The sequence below is a fragment of the Camelus bactrianus genome, chromosome 35 (genome assembly GCF_048773025.1).
Source record: "Camelus bactrianus isolate YW-2024 breed Bactrian camel chromosome 35, ASM4877302v1, whole genome shotgun sequence".
NCBI lineage: Eukaryota > Metazoa > Chordata > Mammalia > Artiodactyla > Camelidae > Camelus > Camelus bactrianus.
Genome location: NC_133573.1, coordinates 21,296,050 through 21,313,234, shown reverse-complemented (window position 1 = coordinate 21,313,234; position 17,185 = coordinate 21,296,050). Strand labels below are relative to the sequence as shown.

The 17,185-nt window shown below is 39.5% G+C and overlaps 1 non-coding gene and 1 pseudogene across 1 annotated transcript; both read right to left on the bottom strand.

The window, feature by feature from the left end:
* Window positions 1-15,314, bottom strand: part of LOC105063366 (14-3-3 protein epsilon pseudogene) — a 144,720-nt pseudogene extending 129,406 nt beyond the window's left edge.
* A 42-nt stretch (window positions 15,315-15,356) lies between these two features.
* TRNAN-GUU (transfer RNA asparagine (anticodon GUU)) lies at window positions 15,357-15,430 on the bottom strand. Its single transcript has one exon. It is a non-coding gene; the product is annotated as a tRNA-Asn (tRNA).
* Window positions 15,431-17,185: the final 1,755 nt, after the last annotated feature.

The following is a 17,185-nucleotide window of genomic DNA, read 5'->3' as shown; positions in this document are numbered from 1 at the left end:
TCATTTAATTTTTTATTTTATTTTTTTCTATTGAAATAGAGTTGACTATTGTGCAACTGAAACTAAGAGTCCTCTGTTAGCTTCAGGTGCACTATATAATGATTTGACATTTGCATACATTATGAAATGATAATCACAATAAGTCTAGGAACCGTCTGCCCCCACACTACGTTATTACAATATTATTAACCATATTCCTTAGGTCAGTACATCTTTGTAAACTCTAGTGGGACTCGGAAGATTCTTCATTGTGTAGAAATGAATCAAGCTTTGGGGGATGCCAGACACACGTGACCCCCTCCTCTAAGGGCCGTTGGTACTCCATATACTAAATTGTTGTGTCAACCCAAAATGCCCCACGTTTTCAAGCTCACTGGCAGTGCAGGAACTGCCCTGAGTGAGAACTACTGGGGACGATAATCAGAGTATGGGTGAATCAAACAAACAGGCTGCATGTAAACACCTTTTGAAAAGTGTCTTGGGTACATACCTAAGGTTGATTTGAACTTTAATTAAGTCACACATAAAGGCTCTCTAGGGTTTTCAAAAATTAAAGAGCTTTTACGGTATGAAATTCATGTCCTGCTTTAAAAACTAGACAATGATAAAACTTAAAGCTGAAGTAACCACACGCTAATCACAATATTTAACTTCAACCTCTCGGCTGGAAGAGACAACAACTCTACTGTTAACTCATCTCTGTCTTTTGTCTGGTCACAGTTAAGGCGATCAAAGGCTATTATGTTTTATTTAGCCATGTCTTTAACTATTCTGTTCCAAATTTAGGCGTTTTGACTTTGGTAGTATGCTCTGCGTCTCAATAAATCATTTCCTTTGCATCAATTCACAACAGTATAGGCATACCTTGTTTTACTGCACTTCGCCTTACTGTGTTTCACAGATTTACTGCGTTTTTCACAAAGTGAAGGTTTGTGGCAACCCTGCATCGAGTAAATCTATCGGCACAATTTTTCCAACAGCATTTTCTCGCTTCGTGTCTCTGTGTCACATTTTGGTAATCCTCACAATAGCTCAAGCTTTTCCATTATTACTATATTTGTTATGGTGATCTGTGGTCAGTGATCTTTGGGGTTACTTCTGTGAAAATATTATGACTTGCTGAGGGCTCAGATGATGGTTAGCATTTTTAGCAATAAAGTATTTTTTAATTAAGGTATGTACTTTTTTTAGACATAATGCTGTTGCACACTTAATGGACTATAGTACAGTATAAACATAACTTTTATATGCACTGGGAAACCAAAAAATTTGTGTGACTCACTTTATTGCAATATTTGCTTTATTGCAGTCATCTGGAACCAAACCCTCAGTATCTCTGACATATGCCCATAATCAACTTTTTATTCCCCAAAGTCCATTTGTAGGGGGAGAAAAAGCTAAGATTTATGAGGAAGAATGTCCAAAACTCCTATATACTATTACTACTACTACTAATAAAAAAATCCTAAAGCTTCATGGATTTTGCTGTGGTTACCAACTCTGAAAGCACACATAAATTATAGGGGTTTTGTTCAGTTTAGGCAATGACAAAATCTAATAAGTATTCATTCAAATGAACTGAAAACAAAATTTCAGGTGCACCTCTAAGTTTTTCCCTCTGCCTTAATGGTGGGCTACTCAATGCCACTTAAAGGCTCATGCATTTGACTATGTCACTTCTTAACCCCATATCCCAAACATTTAGTTTAACCATACATTTAATTTAACAGTTATAATTATAGCACTCTGAGCACTCTTTATTGTAAATAGATGTCTTAGATTATTAAAACAAAGAGTCTTTACTAAAAACATCCCTGGATTCTCAGTTATTTGGATAATTAACAATCAGGGCTGGTGTTCCCAGTGGCACCAAGCATAACGCATTGTAGGCTCACAGAGCTCTCTGAAGTTTCTTTCAGATATTATAGGATGTTCTGAGTTTTCCAAAATTTGTTCCAGCCACAAAGAAGACAGTTAATTAACTAACAACTTGAACTGTCCATTTTTTTTTTTCTGTTGTCCTACAACTCCTGACATTAGAATTCAAAGACATTAAAAATTAAGGCAGATATTACAAATCACTTGCCTTCTGAAATTCCTAAAACATGCAGTTTTCAGATGGCCTATAAAAATCTGATCCCTTATCTTATAAAATGCTACAACAGTGGGAGATATATACCAAATAAACTGTCCAATAGTTTTCTTTCTTTCTTTCTTTCTTTCTTTTTTTTTTTTTTTGGTAAATAGAGTAAGTCCCCAGTGAGACTCTTTTAACCTACTTATTGATTTATGATCTCTAGACTATTTCATTAGGAAACTTTCCTTCCAATTTTGGCAATCTATTTTTGGTGCAAGAATCTAGGCCAAATACAAAGTTTCTGGAATAATTTCTGGAATGAAAACTGTTGAAAATTCTCTATAAATATACTCTGAGTTTAGAGCATTAAAATGGTATTAAAAAACTCAGTCTAGAATACAAAGTATGTTATCATACGTTCCAATAAAATATGTCTTTAAGGCAAATGTATAGGTCCGCAGCCTCCATTCTGCAGTTTGGGCAAAATTATGTTCCATCCAAAGCATGAAATTTAGTGAGCCCCAAATTCATTCTGCGGTGTCCTCAATGAATTTACTCCTCTGTTGATCTGCCAGTGCTAACATTTATTAATTACCTACAAAATACAATCCTTTCCCTCAAGATATTTAAGATATGGCAAAAAATGTTATAGAAGATGATATAAAACCATTGCTCTTTGCATACAGTGTGAACACTTGCATAGAAATTCCAAAATGGAAAACTAGTAGAGTCCTTTAAATATTTTCTACATTCAGTAAATGGCTTCCTGCATTCCTAGAGGGGTTAAAGAACAAATTAAAAATAGAGAATAATGAGGCAGCATCCATAAAAGCAGCAAAGACATAGCTGTGAGAAGAGGTCATCCGACTGTGAAACTGAGGCAGCCCTGAGCCTCTCACTTGCATGGGCTCCTTCCAAGATCCAGTACTTAACTTTGTATTTGTATTTTGCATTCTTTTTCATAAAGAAAGCCTTCAAAAACTGTGTAAGCTGCAGACCCTGCAAAATCTGCATCTGCCCCAGCGAGGAAATACACAGTATGTGATTTCCATAAGTGAGTACTATACTTGGCTGAGATATTTCAAAACACTGTAACCAGAGAGATGTGCCAGGATCCTGGATGACAACACGCAATACTATTAAAATGCCAAGTCTTTCAAAATCAAATTGAGTGTTTAATGCAAGTGCAGTAAACAGCCCAATAGTATTTAGAAAGCATAATATGACTTTAGGAAAATCTGGGAAACATCTGGAAAAAAATAAGAATCACCAAGAAATTTTTGACTATGATGACTAATTGAATGTGAGGTGCAGAGCTGAGCAGAAAATGGCTGTTTTTCCAGATATAAAACATGTTATAAACCTTCAACAATTCAAACAATTTGGTACTACTGTAAAAATATACACACTGAACAAAATGATGTAAAAAATTAATCAAGATCCAAGAGGTCTACAAATTCAATAGGAGAGGGAAGAAGTGTTAGGAACATGGTAATGGGACAACTGGTCAGGTTTTGGGGAGTGAAAACCCATTTAGATCTTAACCCCATAACATTTTCTCAGGTAATCTAAATAGATGAAGTCATAAAATATTTTTAAAGATCAAGTTATAGAAGAATTGCAAGAAAATAAACATTAATGTTTACCCAGCTCTATGGAGGAATGGTTTCTTAAAGCTTACAAACAATGAAATAAGTTACAAAATAACATATTAACAGAACTTACAATCTACAAATTAAAAATATATGCACAGACACAAAACATTACAAATGAAAGGCAAGCAAGCTATGGGGATAAAACAGTTTCTGCAAGTATGCAAGGTTAACATTGACCTTATATAATAGTTCATACAAATATACAAGCAAAACACCAAAACTCCAAAAGATAAATATGCAAAAATCATGCACAGTCTGGCAGTTCCTCAAAAGTTCAAACACGAAGTGACCATATGACCCAGAAGTTGCATGCCTACATATATACCCGAGAAGTGAGAATATATGTCTACACAAACACCTGTACATTAATGTTCAAAGAAGTATTATTCACAATAATCAAAAAACTGAAATAACTTGAACAACCACTAACGAGTAAATGGATAAATATAATGTGTTAAATCCATATGATGGAATATTACTGGACAATATAATAAATGAAGTACCAACACATGATGCAATATGATTAGAACTTGAAACTTATGCTAAGAGAAAGAAGCCAGTCATGGAAGACCACATATTGTGTGATTATATGAAATATCATATTCCATGAAATACTCATACGACTCCATGAAACATCCAGAATAAGCAGATACAGAGAGAGAGACAGAAAGTAGAGATTACTGGTTGCCCAGGTCTGGGGTGGGGTTAAGGGGAAGTGAGAAGTGTCTGCTGATGGGTACCAGGCTCTTTGCTGGGGTGATGAAAATGCTCTAAAATGAACTGTGGTGATGACTGTACAACTCTGGGAATACACTAAAAATCACTGAATGGTACATTGTAAATGGGTGAATTGTATGATGTGTGAATTATATCAATATACAGTACATTTATTCAATATGCAATACATACCACTAGACTATATGTTATAGTAATACACAACATTATAAGTAGCTTTATTGTAACAATGCTTTTATCTTTTTAAAACACGCACAGTCAAATCACAGAAGAGAAAGCAGTTCGTAAACATAAGGAAATTATCAATATCCCTAGTAATCAAAGAAATACAAATCAAAACAATGAGACACAATTTTTACTAATCAAAGTAATAGAGGGAAAGTTTTTAAATAATTCTCACTACTGCTAGAAGGAAGGCAAAACAGATATTCTCATATATTGTCAGTGAGGGTGCAAAGTGGCACAGCCCTTTTTAAAGGCAGCTTAGCCATATACATCAAGAACTCCAAATATAGTAATACTCCACCTCAGTGGTGTTGTTTATGAAAATATTACCTAAGAAATTCACCCCAAATGAGGGAGGAAATCATTACATATAAAGACCCACAGTTCAGTAGTATGTATAACAGTGAAGAAATGAAACATCTTAAATGTTCAGTGATAGTGGAATAGTTAAGTGTGCTGTGATATACAAAGTTGGTGGAATATTACACAGCAACTAAAAATATATGACATACTTGTATGGAAAAATTATTATTACATTAGATCAAAAGAAAAGTAACAGCACAAAAAGGTATACACAGTATGATTACAACAAAGCTCAAGTTTTTCTTGTATTTTTAAATTATCTTTAATAAACATTTAAAATTGTTTAAAATATCAAAAGAGGAAAACAGGAACAATAACTACAAGGAAAGGCACCATATGATGCATGCTACAGTGAGCATCAGATATTTAGAGAAGAGATTTAAACTCAGGATTTCAATATTTCATCCACAGGTGACTTTGAGTTTCAAAGGTTTTCTTCCCCCCAAAGAAGTTCCTCAATGAATTCTTATTTATAGACCCCTCAGCCCTGGCATACACAAATAAAAACCAATACATTTGTGATAATGCACACCTCAGTCCATTGCATGAGACATGATGTACTTTCCCTTCAGTCCTAATTCTGCTCTACAACTATATTTACGATAAACGTTTACTCTTCAAACTATTTCCAACCTAGGTTTGTTAAATTTTTTTTTAAAGATATATGTAACCTACTTTAAACTGTCACAAATGGAATCATATATGCAAAGTCTTTAAGGAAAACTATTCACAATCAGAATGGAATACTTTTTATTCTTTAAAAAAAAAAAAATCCAGGTGGCAACATGCTATATAAAATAGGTAATATCCTATTATTTAATTTCAGAAACATGGAATATTTCTTTGAAACTGAAAATGTAACATTCACATAATTTTCATCAGTGGTAATTTGGCACACAAAACTCTTCAAAAAAAGGTAGATTAGTGATAATAAAGTGAAGTAGGAAGGAGGATAGGATTTTAATGAAAAGTTGCAATTATAAATTGTAATAATATAATTAAACAGAATACAAGCCTTCAGAAATTCTAATTTGAATTTTAACACACTGAATGTTTATGACAACACACAAATGGCCAAGAGGTACATGAAAAGATGTTCAATATTGCTAACTATCAGAGAAATGCAAATTAAAACTACAATAATGTATGACCTCACACCAGTCAGAATGGCCATCATTAGAAAGTCCACAAATGGACAGTGTGGAGAAAAGGGAACCCTCCTACAATGTTGATGGGAATGCAGTTTGGTGCAGTCACTATGGAAAATACTATGGAGATTCCTTGAAAAACTAAAAGTAGTTACCATATGATTCAACAATCCCACTCCTGGGCATATACCTGGACAGAACTCTAATTCAAAAAGACACATGCACCCCAATGTTCACAGCAGCACTACTTACAATAGCCAAAACATGGAAACAACCTAAATGTCCATCAACAGTTGACTGGATAAAGAAGTTGTGGTATATTTATACAATGGAATACTACTCAGCCATAAAAAGGATAAAATAATGCCTTTTAAAACAACATAGATGGATCTGGAGAGCATCATTCTAAGTGAAGTAAGCCAGAAAGAGAAAGAAAAATATCATATGATATCACTTATATGCGGAATCTAAAAAAGAAAAGCACAAGTGAACTTATTTACAAGACAGAAACAGACTCACAGGCATAGAATATAAACTTATGGTTACCAGGAGGGGATGGGGCAGAAAGGGATAAATTGGGAGTTTGAAATTTGCAAATACTAACTACTATATACAAAATAGATATACAACAAGTTTCCTCTATATAGCACAGGGAACTATACCCAAAATCTTGTAGTAACCTACAATGAAGAAGCATACAAAACAAATTTATGTGTCTATATGCATGACTGAAACATGATGCTGCCCACCAGAAATTGATACACTGTAACTGACTATACTTCAATTTAAAAAAGAAAAGAAAGACAAAACAAACAAACAAAAAAACAACCAATCTCTGAACATGCTCCTGGACCCAGGCAAGATCAGAGGGCCTGACCACCAAGTCTCTGAGTGATCATGAGATGAGAACTGCCCATCCAGACCCACAGGGTACAAGGCTGAGCAGGCTCGGCTGCCATCCACTGTGAGATGGAACTGACCCATCTGGGACTGGGGTCAAAGGAGATAAACAAATCCCAGGAGCAGCTGGCATAAACCCCCACATCACCCACCAGAGTTGTCCCAGTGGCTCTCCCTCAGTCCACATCTGTGGCCAAACAGGGGTGGCGTGGGTGGGGGTGGGACAAAGCCTCTTACGATCAGGTGACAAAGGAGGAAAAAGGCTGGCTTTTTATAGTAATAATGGGTCAGTTCAGTACGTGGGTGCAAGCCAGAAATGGACAGCAACAGTGACCCACAGTGACCCTGAGAGACAGCGGGGAGGACAAGGCCTTCCAAGGGGCATGCAGTTTCCAGTGGTACCTCTGCACACAGAGCAAAGTAGCCCAGTATGAACATAAGCCAGTCTTGAATGGCTTGACTGGTTAGTCTGGGGCTGTGATGGTCAAAGGTCAGAAGACTGGCATGGTAACAAGCCATCAAAGAAGATGCCCAGCAATGCTATAGCTCCGTAATGCATCTCTGCCCTCCCCAGCCAGTGTGGCCGGTGAACCTGGGCACAGCCTACAGCTGCTCGGTCCAGCAGGATCCAGAGGAAGTGACATGTGGAGGCATCTGTGCACATCAAGTATTAAGAAAGCCTAGCATCGTCTACTCTCCCCCTCATGGAGCCCTGAAGTGCCATTTAAAGAAATCCAGGCTGCCCTGCTAGAGAAAGAGGCCCCATGAAGAGGCCCTGAAGGATGAGGTGTCATGTGGAGAAAGAGGCCGCGTGGAAGGACCTTGAAGTGCCAGGCACCTGGTCCAAGCCCCATCCAAATGCAACCACGTGAGACCCAGATGATAATGAAGGCATTGCTTAGCTGAGCCCCAGTCAGTCCATGGGGTCAAGAGAGATAAGGAAAGGCCTGTTTTCAGCCACTGATTTTAGTAGCAGTTTATTACACAGCAAGAGGTAACTGAAACAGAACGTGGTACCTGAAATGGCATCTGTCTTGACGAAACTCGACTAAAACACACAGCATTAGCTTTGGGCCCAAGGTGGAGCTCCCTCAAGAGATCAGAGTGAAGGCATGAAAGACAGCAGTGAAATCACTATTGGCGACCAAAGGCAAGGGGACCAGAGTGTTATTATGTTATCACAGTAGGGGATGCAGACACATACATGAAACTGTCACCTGCAGTCAGGAGGGAAATAGAGAAGCTACCTAAGAAACTCCTGGGTCTGGCTAAGGATGCTTGTAGGCAGACTGTTGAAAGCGCCAACTATTTTCATTTTGTTTTGTTTTTGTTTTTAACTGCCTATGAAAAGTACATGGGGAGTAAGATAAGGGTGAAAAAAATGGAAATAGTACAGTCTTCCAGCGAATTTAGAGGCAATATAAAGCAACTGATATTTACTGGGTTTGAAAGCAATGCTGTTTCTCCAGATGACAAAAGCCTCTTAAGGTAAGAAATGGATTTAGAAGAGGAGCAGGGTGGGGGAATCAAATTCAGAACATGGGAAGTGAAATAAGCCTCAGGGTCAAGTTCAGATTAAGGGTGTGACAGTGAGACACTCTGTTGAAACCTCAGGAAGATTTTCAGTGATGCGTCATAAAGCCTTCCAGCCGAACAAAGAGACTTCTAAGAATCCTCAGGGCGTGCCTCCTACAGCCTCTCACCTAGACAACAGGGTTTCTAAGAATCATACGGAAGTTGTCCCAGAGGAACTTCATGGGCTTGTTTCAGAAAGAAGTGCAGCTATGGCTTTTACCCAGTGGAGTTGATTATGACTTGACACAAACAAAAGGCACAATGTCTTAAAGGAACAGAATCCATTTGGGCTGAAAGGGATAGAGTTAGTTCATGATGAAAAGAGGTCTCGGGCCGTCAAATGTCTGCAGGCACGAAGCAGGCTAAGAAAGCTGCTTAGCTTCCAAGAGATGCCGTTTATTATAGAAAAGGAAGGATGACTCAGGGCAGAGCCAAGAGACGTGGGAACTAATCCCACAGAGCAGGACTGGTCCACAGGGAAGGGCTGAGAACATGCGCAGCTGGATTTCAAAAGCGCTACGAATCCTCATTGCCATGTGCCTGCTGTTTCCCCCTCATGACTATCCCAGTTTTCCTGTTCCTGCTCATCCTCACTGGCTGAACGCTGATTGAGTAACCTCTCTCTTTATGATTTAGTTCTGTAGAGCAAGAGAAGCCAGACCTAAGGGGCTATGCCCAAGAAAACAGCCAAGACAATCCACCCGTGCCTACAGCTGATTTAGAGGATGAGGTCCTGGTTTCAAGTGGATGCCACTAGGGGATGAGACTTGTGTTCTTGGGAAAAGGGATGAGTTGTATGCAGTAGGAGGGAGGAATGTGAATTGTGGCCAGAGGATGGACTGTGCAGCTTTTCTTCAAGGACAACCCTAAGTAACCCTGCCCCTCCCTGCACGCACCTACTGCTACTCCCATCTGAGACAAAGCTTATGTCCCACTGATCTGTGATGGCTTTGATGAACAGAATGCAAGGAAGTGATGTTGTGAGACTTTGGAGCCCAGGCATTAAGAAAGCTGAGCAGCTTCCATGTCTTCCCTCTTTGACCCACAAAACTGGCGGTCTTGCTGGATGGAGTGGCCACATGGAGGAGCACTGGGGCACCAAGCCCAGCCCCATCTGACTGCTACTGAGAATGATCCCACACAACACCAGTAGAAGAGACCCCCAGCTGAGTCCAGCCAAACCACGAAGTCATGAGCTATAACTAAATCGTAATAACTAAGTTTGGGGGTGGTTTGTTACCCAGTAACAGACGACAAAACAATCAGGGTAAGGAGGTCTGCGGAAGATGGACGTGGTGGACCCGATGATAGTGGGTGTGAAATGTGAAGTTCTTTGTATTGTAATGTTAAGTCCCACAAGAGGGCATCCACCAAGGAAGAAAGATTCACAGAACACCTCAGACAGTTCACATCAGCCAGCATCTGTCATTGACTATCCCAGCGGTGATTCTATGAGTTCATGAATGGAGTAGCCATGGTGCTGAGGAAGAGGGTCTAGATGGGCCCAATAGCACTAGACCAGAAGAGGTGCAAGCTGCGGGTAAGGAAAGAGCCTCAAGACTGCCATCACCAAGGCTGAGCCAGCGGCTGCCATGGCTGAATGTTCATTCTGTCAGTAAGAGAGACAAACAGCCCGACTCCAACATGGCAATCGGTCAAGGACACCAACTGGTCGCTTCGTGGCAAAAAGATTACACTGGTCCCCTTCCACCCTGATAGGGGCAGTGACTCCTGATTCTGATATGTGCTCCAGACACAGGCTTCCCTTTGGCACTCACACAACCTGAGATACACCACTATCTGAGGACTGGTGTTTGATCAATGACTCCGAACCCTAGGTAACATTACATTCAGCTACTTTTTTCCAGAGAAGGTGCAACAGTGGACATGTGACAATGCAACCAACCTATCCTCTCACTTACTGCATCACTCAGGAGCTGCTAGCCTGATCGAGCAGTGGGATGGCCACTTACAGACATAACTGAGCCAAAGCCAAAGCCAGCTTGGAGGTGATACCCTAGACAGCTGCTCCTTGAGACACTGTATACACATTATATGGTCCTGTGTCACCAGTATGCAGAATACATGGGCCTGGGAGCCAAGGTTTGGAAGTAGACCATCACTTCCAGTAACCTGCTTAAGAAACCTGTGCTTCCTGTATCCATGATTCTAGACAATGCTTTTATCAAGGGACATAGCAAGACTGTCCTTAAACATAAAGCATGGCTGTCTCCAAGTCACTTCAAGCTCCTTTTGCCAAGAGACCAGCAGGCAAGGAAAGTCATTATCATTGTGTGAAGGGTACTTGATGATGATCAGCAGGAGGAGGCAGGCTTGCTCCTCCCCTGTGAGGACAGCCAGGTGACCCATCGTGGTGTCTCTTGGGATACCGCTCTCCAACTGTGATGGTGTGAGAAATTCGGAATTGACAGCCACCCAAAGAGCGTGATGAGCATGAGTTCAGATCCCTCAAGGCTGGGAGTCAAGGTCATTACATCAGATCAGCTTCCTAGACCAGAAAAGGTGCCAGCGGAGGGTAAGGAAAGACATGTTGAGTATCAGTTGCAGCTTCAAGACCAGCTGTAATGGCCAGCACCATAACCCATCCCACTAACCTTCCTCTTGTGAATCTCCCAGAATCAGAGACCACCTAGAATCATGGAGATGTTCCCAGATGGGACTCCTGTATGAAGCAAGTGAATTTGATCAGGACAACGGGTCAACTACAGTGGACCCCAGGTCCAAGGAACATATTTCTGCTGTTGCTGGCAGTGTGGCTGTGGATAACTCACATCCAAGATGCCACATTACAACATTTACTTGTCTCCTTATGCTTACAGTTTAAAAGTTACAGTTTTAGACACAACATTGTAAAATGACTGTAAATCAATAAAAAATGTTAAAAAATAAAATAAAAATAAGGAAAAATTATATATATGTATATTTCACGAACAGATGATCTCAGAAACAACAATCTAAATGTTTGCTCATAGGGAAATGCTTAAGTAATTGTGTATTTACTCTAAGAGGTATTTTCTAAAATGGTCACTCTCTACAATATTACTCCCTGTTTCCTTGCCTTGCTTTGCTTTGCTTTATACCAACTGACATTTTATTATATATGTATTGCTCACTGTATGGCTCTCTTTCTGGAATTAAGTCTACTGGGTAAGGGTTTTGTCATATTCACTATAGAATCCTCAGCATCTAAAATAGAGCGTGGCAAATTATAAAAATTATGTAAATATCTGTTGGGTATATGGATGAATGAAACATGAAATTTTCTTGGGAAATACTACTTAGTAAAAATACCGAAAATCAAATGTGTTCTCTCATTAAAACAATGAAAACAATGAAAAAAAAGTTACATTTTTATAACTGGGAGGACAAGAGGAGGTCTCTGGGATGTTAATATTGTTTTACATATTGACCAAGGTGTTGGTTGCAAAGGTGTGTGTTTACTTTGTAAAAATTTACTTACAAATCCTTATGATTTGTGCACATTTCTGTATGTATTTAAGCTCAATAAAGAGTTTCTTAAGAATGAGTCTCTATGTTTTGTAATTTAAATACTGAACAGTAAACACTTGAATGCCTTTTCTTAAAAATTTAAGCTATAAAAACAATTTAAAACTGAGATAGGTACTATGATTTCACAGATCTAGTTTATCTGCACATAACTCTTGTAAGTTCAACAGCTGTTTTCAATAGGTAAAGACACAGAATACAAGACACCACCAGAGGGGCTCAGCCTCAAGCACTTTACATGAAATGCTGCAGCTGAGAAAATGAACTTTCCTAATTATTTGAAAGGTTTCACCTTCTTAAACTGTTTTCCAGTTCAATGCACATGGGTTTTTCTACCACCAATTTATCCCTCCTCTGCCTGTTGTACAGTTACATTGAACCTTTCAAGCATCATGTCCACCAAAATTCTGAGAAATAAAATTAAAATTCATGTTGCCATTACTGATTAGGATGTATTATGAATGCAGAAACAAGGCAATTGAGTTTCTTTGGCAACTTGAAGTTTTTTCCCCCCAAACCTTGTATATCAGAGGCAGGTGTTAGAAATGAACACGGAGCTACACAAGCCATGTGACTTCCTCCCAACTTCCACCATCTGAAGAAATGCTACACAGTAAAACATATTTTAATTACTTTAAGTTACATGACTGTTACCTTCTCTAATAAGTTTGTATAAACCACAGCATTGGATTCCCCTTTCACTGCATTACTTCAGTGAGTTTCCCTTTGATTTTATATATGAAATTTAAGTATACAACTGCTTATTAGGAATGTATTTACATGCTCAGATGCTCAACAAAGCCTTTTAAATGCTCTTCAGTCTTTAATTTATGCTCTAAATGATCTCAACATATTCTGGGCTTTGTTGGTATTACAGACCCAAGAAACTGAAAACAAAATAATGCTCCCCAGAAACAGCATTTATTGCAATAGCTATACCCAATACACATTAAAACTGTGCAAAGCCAACACATCCACAAATATTTAAGCAATTTTCCTAAAATGTTTCCCACCTATCTTATCTATATGCCACAGCCCAGTGCAAGGAAACATGCTAAGCACATTAATGAAATCACCTACTTACATGAGAGGGCAGTTTTGCACTCCTCACCCCACCTCCATTCTCATTTAATCCTCCCTCTTTATTTTCTGGCCTCTAAATCCCAGTAATCCCCCAAACAGGGCGAAGGAGAACATACTTAGGAATTTAGGATCAAATTTAAAACTGCCAACTAGGCACCTGTCAAGTGCAAATCCTGGTACTCTCACAGAGGTGTCCCGGAAAAGAGGTCTGCTTAGATACCCCAATTGCTCAACCCCAGCCTGCGGTCCAAGAATCCCTAGACACCAGACAAGCCCCTACTCCTTTGCTTGAATCTGTTCTTTCTCCTCCTCTTCATTATTTTGTCTGGACTGTTCCAACCTGCCTTTATTTCCAGTCTTGCCTTCTTCACTACATAAATGCTATCAAGTTGTTTTGCTAAAGACACATTTCACATGAAGCTTTCATGTTCCCACATGGTTTTCATTTCAACAAAATGAAGCAGCACAATGAACGCCATGATTTAATGATGTCCTTTAATATCCCATGAATGTTCAGTGGGGTTTTTTTTTTCTCTCTTGCATGAGACTTGGAGCAAAATATTAATGAAACTTCATAAAAACCAATTAAAGTATCACCTTTGGTTTTAAATTAACTAATTAATCAAGTAGCTCTATTTTAGAGGAGAAAACACCTCCATTAGCAGTACAGCAGTGAAGAGCCTGAGCTCTGAAGCCTGACTACCTGGGTTTAAATACACATGGTGCTAGGGAATAACTGACTTCACGCAAATCACTCAGTTGCACGGGGCAGCCTACCTGGAAGAGTTGTGGTGAGGGAGGATGTCACATTTTCTTGCAGGAAAGCACTCAGAACAGTGCCTGAAAAGTAGTTAAGCACTCGATAAATGTTGGCCTTTATTAATATGTAAACCTGGGGGAAAATATAAAAAAGAGCCTAACTATATATTTGCAGAAAATAGGACATACCAGTTTTCTCCAGAACAGTCTTTCAAATTAATCTATACCCAAGACAATAATTATGATGATGAAACTGTGATTATGTCTCAAAAGCAGCATAAATTTAAAGAACAAAGTACAAGGTAACTACTTTGAGAGAGCTCTGCATTTTTGTGAAATAAATGCTTACAGAATGTCGAAGCAAAATATGTTAGCAGTTTCTCTTTTAATCTTTCTCATAATTCGCTTTTTTTTTTTAAGTGTAACAATCACACAGTTGTAAGAAAGGTTTTCTCCCTTTCTGAACAGATGGGAAGTTTCAAAGGTTTATTCTATTCTCTGAAAATTCTAGCACTTAAGTAGGAAAAGTTAAATATATAAATTTTACATGCTCTTACAACAGTGTCCATACACAGGCTTTAGAAGAAGCATTTCTGAGTTTACCAATGCCAGGAATAGTCAATGTTTAAGTTAAATTATGGGAATATTTCTTTATGCTGATAGGGAACAAAATGCTGCACGATTCAACACACTAAAAAACAAACAACCCCCCTCCCCAACGCACACACATCCCAAAACCAAAACCAAAAACCGTGTGGCTTTAAATCAATTTACAGCGTGAGCCTGACACTAAATACATACATTCAGTCGACCTCTGACACGGCAGGGGTCGCGCGGCCCAACGAGGACCAGGCCCCTCGCGCCGCTCCGGGAGCAGGGGCGGCGGGTTCGAGGCCGGGGCGCGGCGGCCTCTGCGCGCTCTCGGTGCCCGCCGCCCGCACGGGGCTCGCGGGAGCCCGGCCGCAGGAGCCTGGGGGCGGCTGGCGGGGGAAGCCGTGAGGGCGGGGCCTCGGGAACAAGGGCGGGGGTCTGGGATCCGAGAGTGTGGAAGTGAGCGGACGCGCGGGCTTTAAGGCGCTGGACTCACACTCCGGGTCCCGGGACGGCAGGAAGCGCCCACCTGGACGCCGGGGGAGGGGCCCCCGCGCGCCCGGAAGCTGAGGAGCCGCCCGCTGTGTGGACCGCGAAGTGAGATCCTCGGCTTTTCCTCTCCAGCCAGCCCCTGGAAGTCCACAGCAGTGTAGCCCGGGGCCTCAACCCCACGATTTATGCAAAACTACCGGGCACAAGCCTGTAAAATGGGAGGAGCGTCCCTGGGTGGGCTCGAACCACCAACCTTTCGGTTAACAGCCGAACGCGCTAACCGATTGCGCCACAGAGACTCCGATGTCAGTTACGTGTCCAGCCACAGCCTTTATGAAGAATAATAAAGGCAGTGCATGAATGTTATTTTCCTTTCTACTTCCTGATTCATATGATTAAAATCAAGATTTTTCCACTTAATATTTCTAACCCTTCAATTCCATTTTCCACCTTTAAAGCACATTAGAAGAATTATAAAATACAGCAAGATTGAGTGGAATTTCAGATTGCAACGTGTGTTAAAATACTGCTGTCCCCCTCTCAACCCCCGCCCCAAACACCCGTTCGGAATGTTTTGTTTCAGGAGATAACTATTTCTGATGTTCGTTTTTATAGTGAAATAACAATTTCGATTTTATGAGTTGAGAAACTTTCCTTTTGTTTCAAACTCTTTGTCCAGGGCTTTACTCGCTAATCTTCATAATTTCCTGTGTAGCATTCCCAAGGTCATCGGAATTGTATTTCCCTTGTTTAATTTATTTTCCAGTGTTATTAAATACGTATATGCAATCCCTATTTACTTGTTGTGTACTAAGCGATAGTGCAATTATCTGTCACTAACATTTTGTTGCTGGAAAAGGACATTTGAAAAAAGCTCCAGTAGCATTCTTTAATCCCTGTACATTGTAGTTCATTGTTAATCCGCTCTTGATTCTCCCTGGAATTAGCCTGTACACCCACATTTGAGCCATGCCACTTAAAACATTTGAGTCATGCCATTTCGCAGTATATTTATAACCCAATTTGAGGAAAGAGAAGTTAAAGAAAAGAGAGTACGGTTTAAGACTAACGACTGAAAATCCCTAGCACAGAAACACCACTGGCAAACATGTTACTCCCTATAATAAATATCCTGTATGAAAATCTTAGCCTTTGTGTGAGTATTTTCTGATGCCTTTTAAAATGTGCTTCAAAACTACACTTTTTTTCCTCCTCCCGCCTCAAAGAATTGCTAATTTGCCCTTGACCACTCTATATTTCAAGTTTTAATAGTCACTAAATTGCTCTGTCCAGAATCCCTTGAGAAAAAAATCGTGATTTATAGAAGTTGAATGCGACATGCCTTAGTCCAATCAACGTTTTTAGTTCCCATCCTTTGATAAGACAACTTAAATTGGCTTTGGAACCAATTAGCGGAGTTTCTTGAAATTGATGGGTTATCAAACAGTTGTGAATTCACACCAAACTGTACCACTCTGCTCTCCAAAATCTTTTAGAAGTACATTTGAAAATTTTGAATTTGAAAGGGGGGGAAAAAAACAGGCCAGGAAGCAGTTATAAAGAACATACAATGAGTCTGATTTCACTATATGATGCTACTACCTTCATATTTTATGTTTTATGTACTTGTTAATGTGAGCTAAAATTATCAGACATCGGTTTTTCTCCTCTGAATACCAAAATGAGTGTCTTTCCCTCTGCTATTGTTCCTGTGACTATTCAGTTAGAACAGACGGCAACTAGTACCTCACCACCCCTTCCTTCAATATTTACTCTGCTGCTTAAAATAATATTACGAACAGTTCTATTCATGTGAATATCTTTAGTTCCAATCTCTTTTCCTCACTTCAGTCATCATACCAACATTTTAACTTCTAAAAAGAGAAACGCTGAGAAACAGTTGATGAGAAAAAAATAATTCAGCAAGAAATAACTAGCTCATTGTATGCTAACTTTTTTTCTGTGTGAGGACCATTGTTTGTTTTAAAACTCAGTCTTCAAGCCTGGTTCTGAAGTTCTTAATGTTTTTAATAAAATAAATTGCTATTTCTACA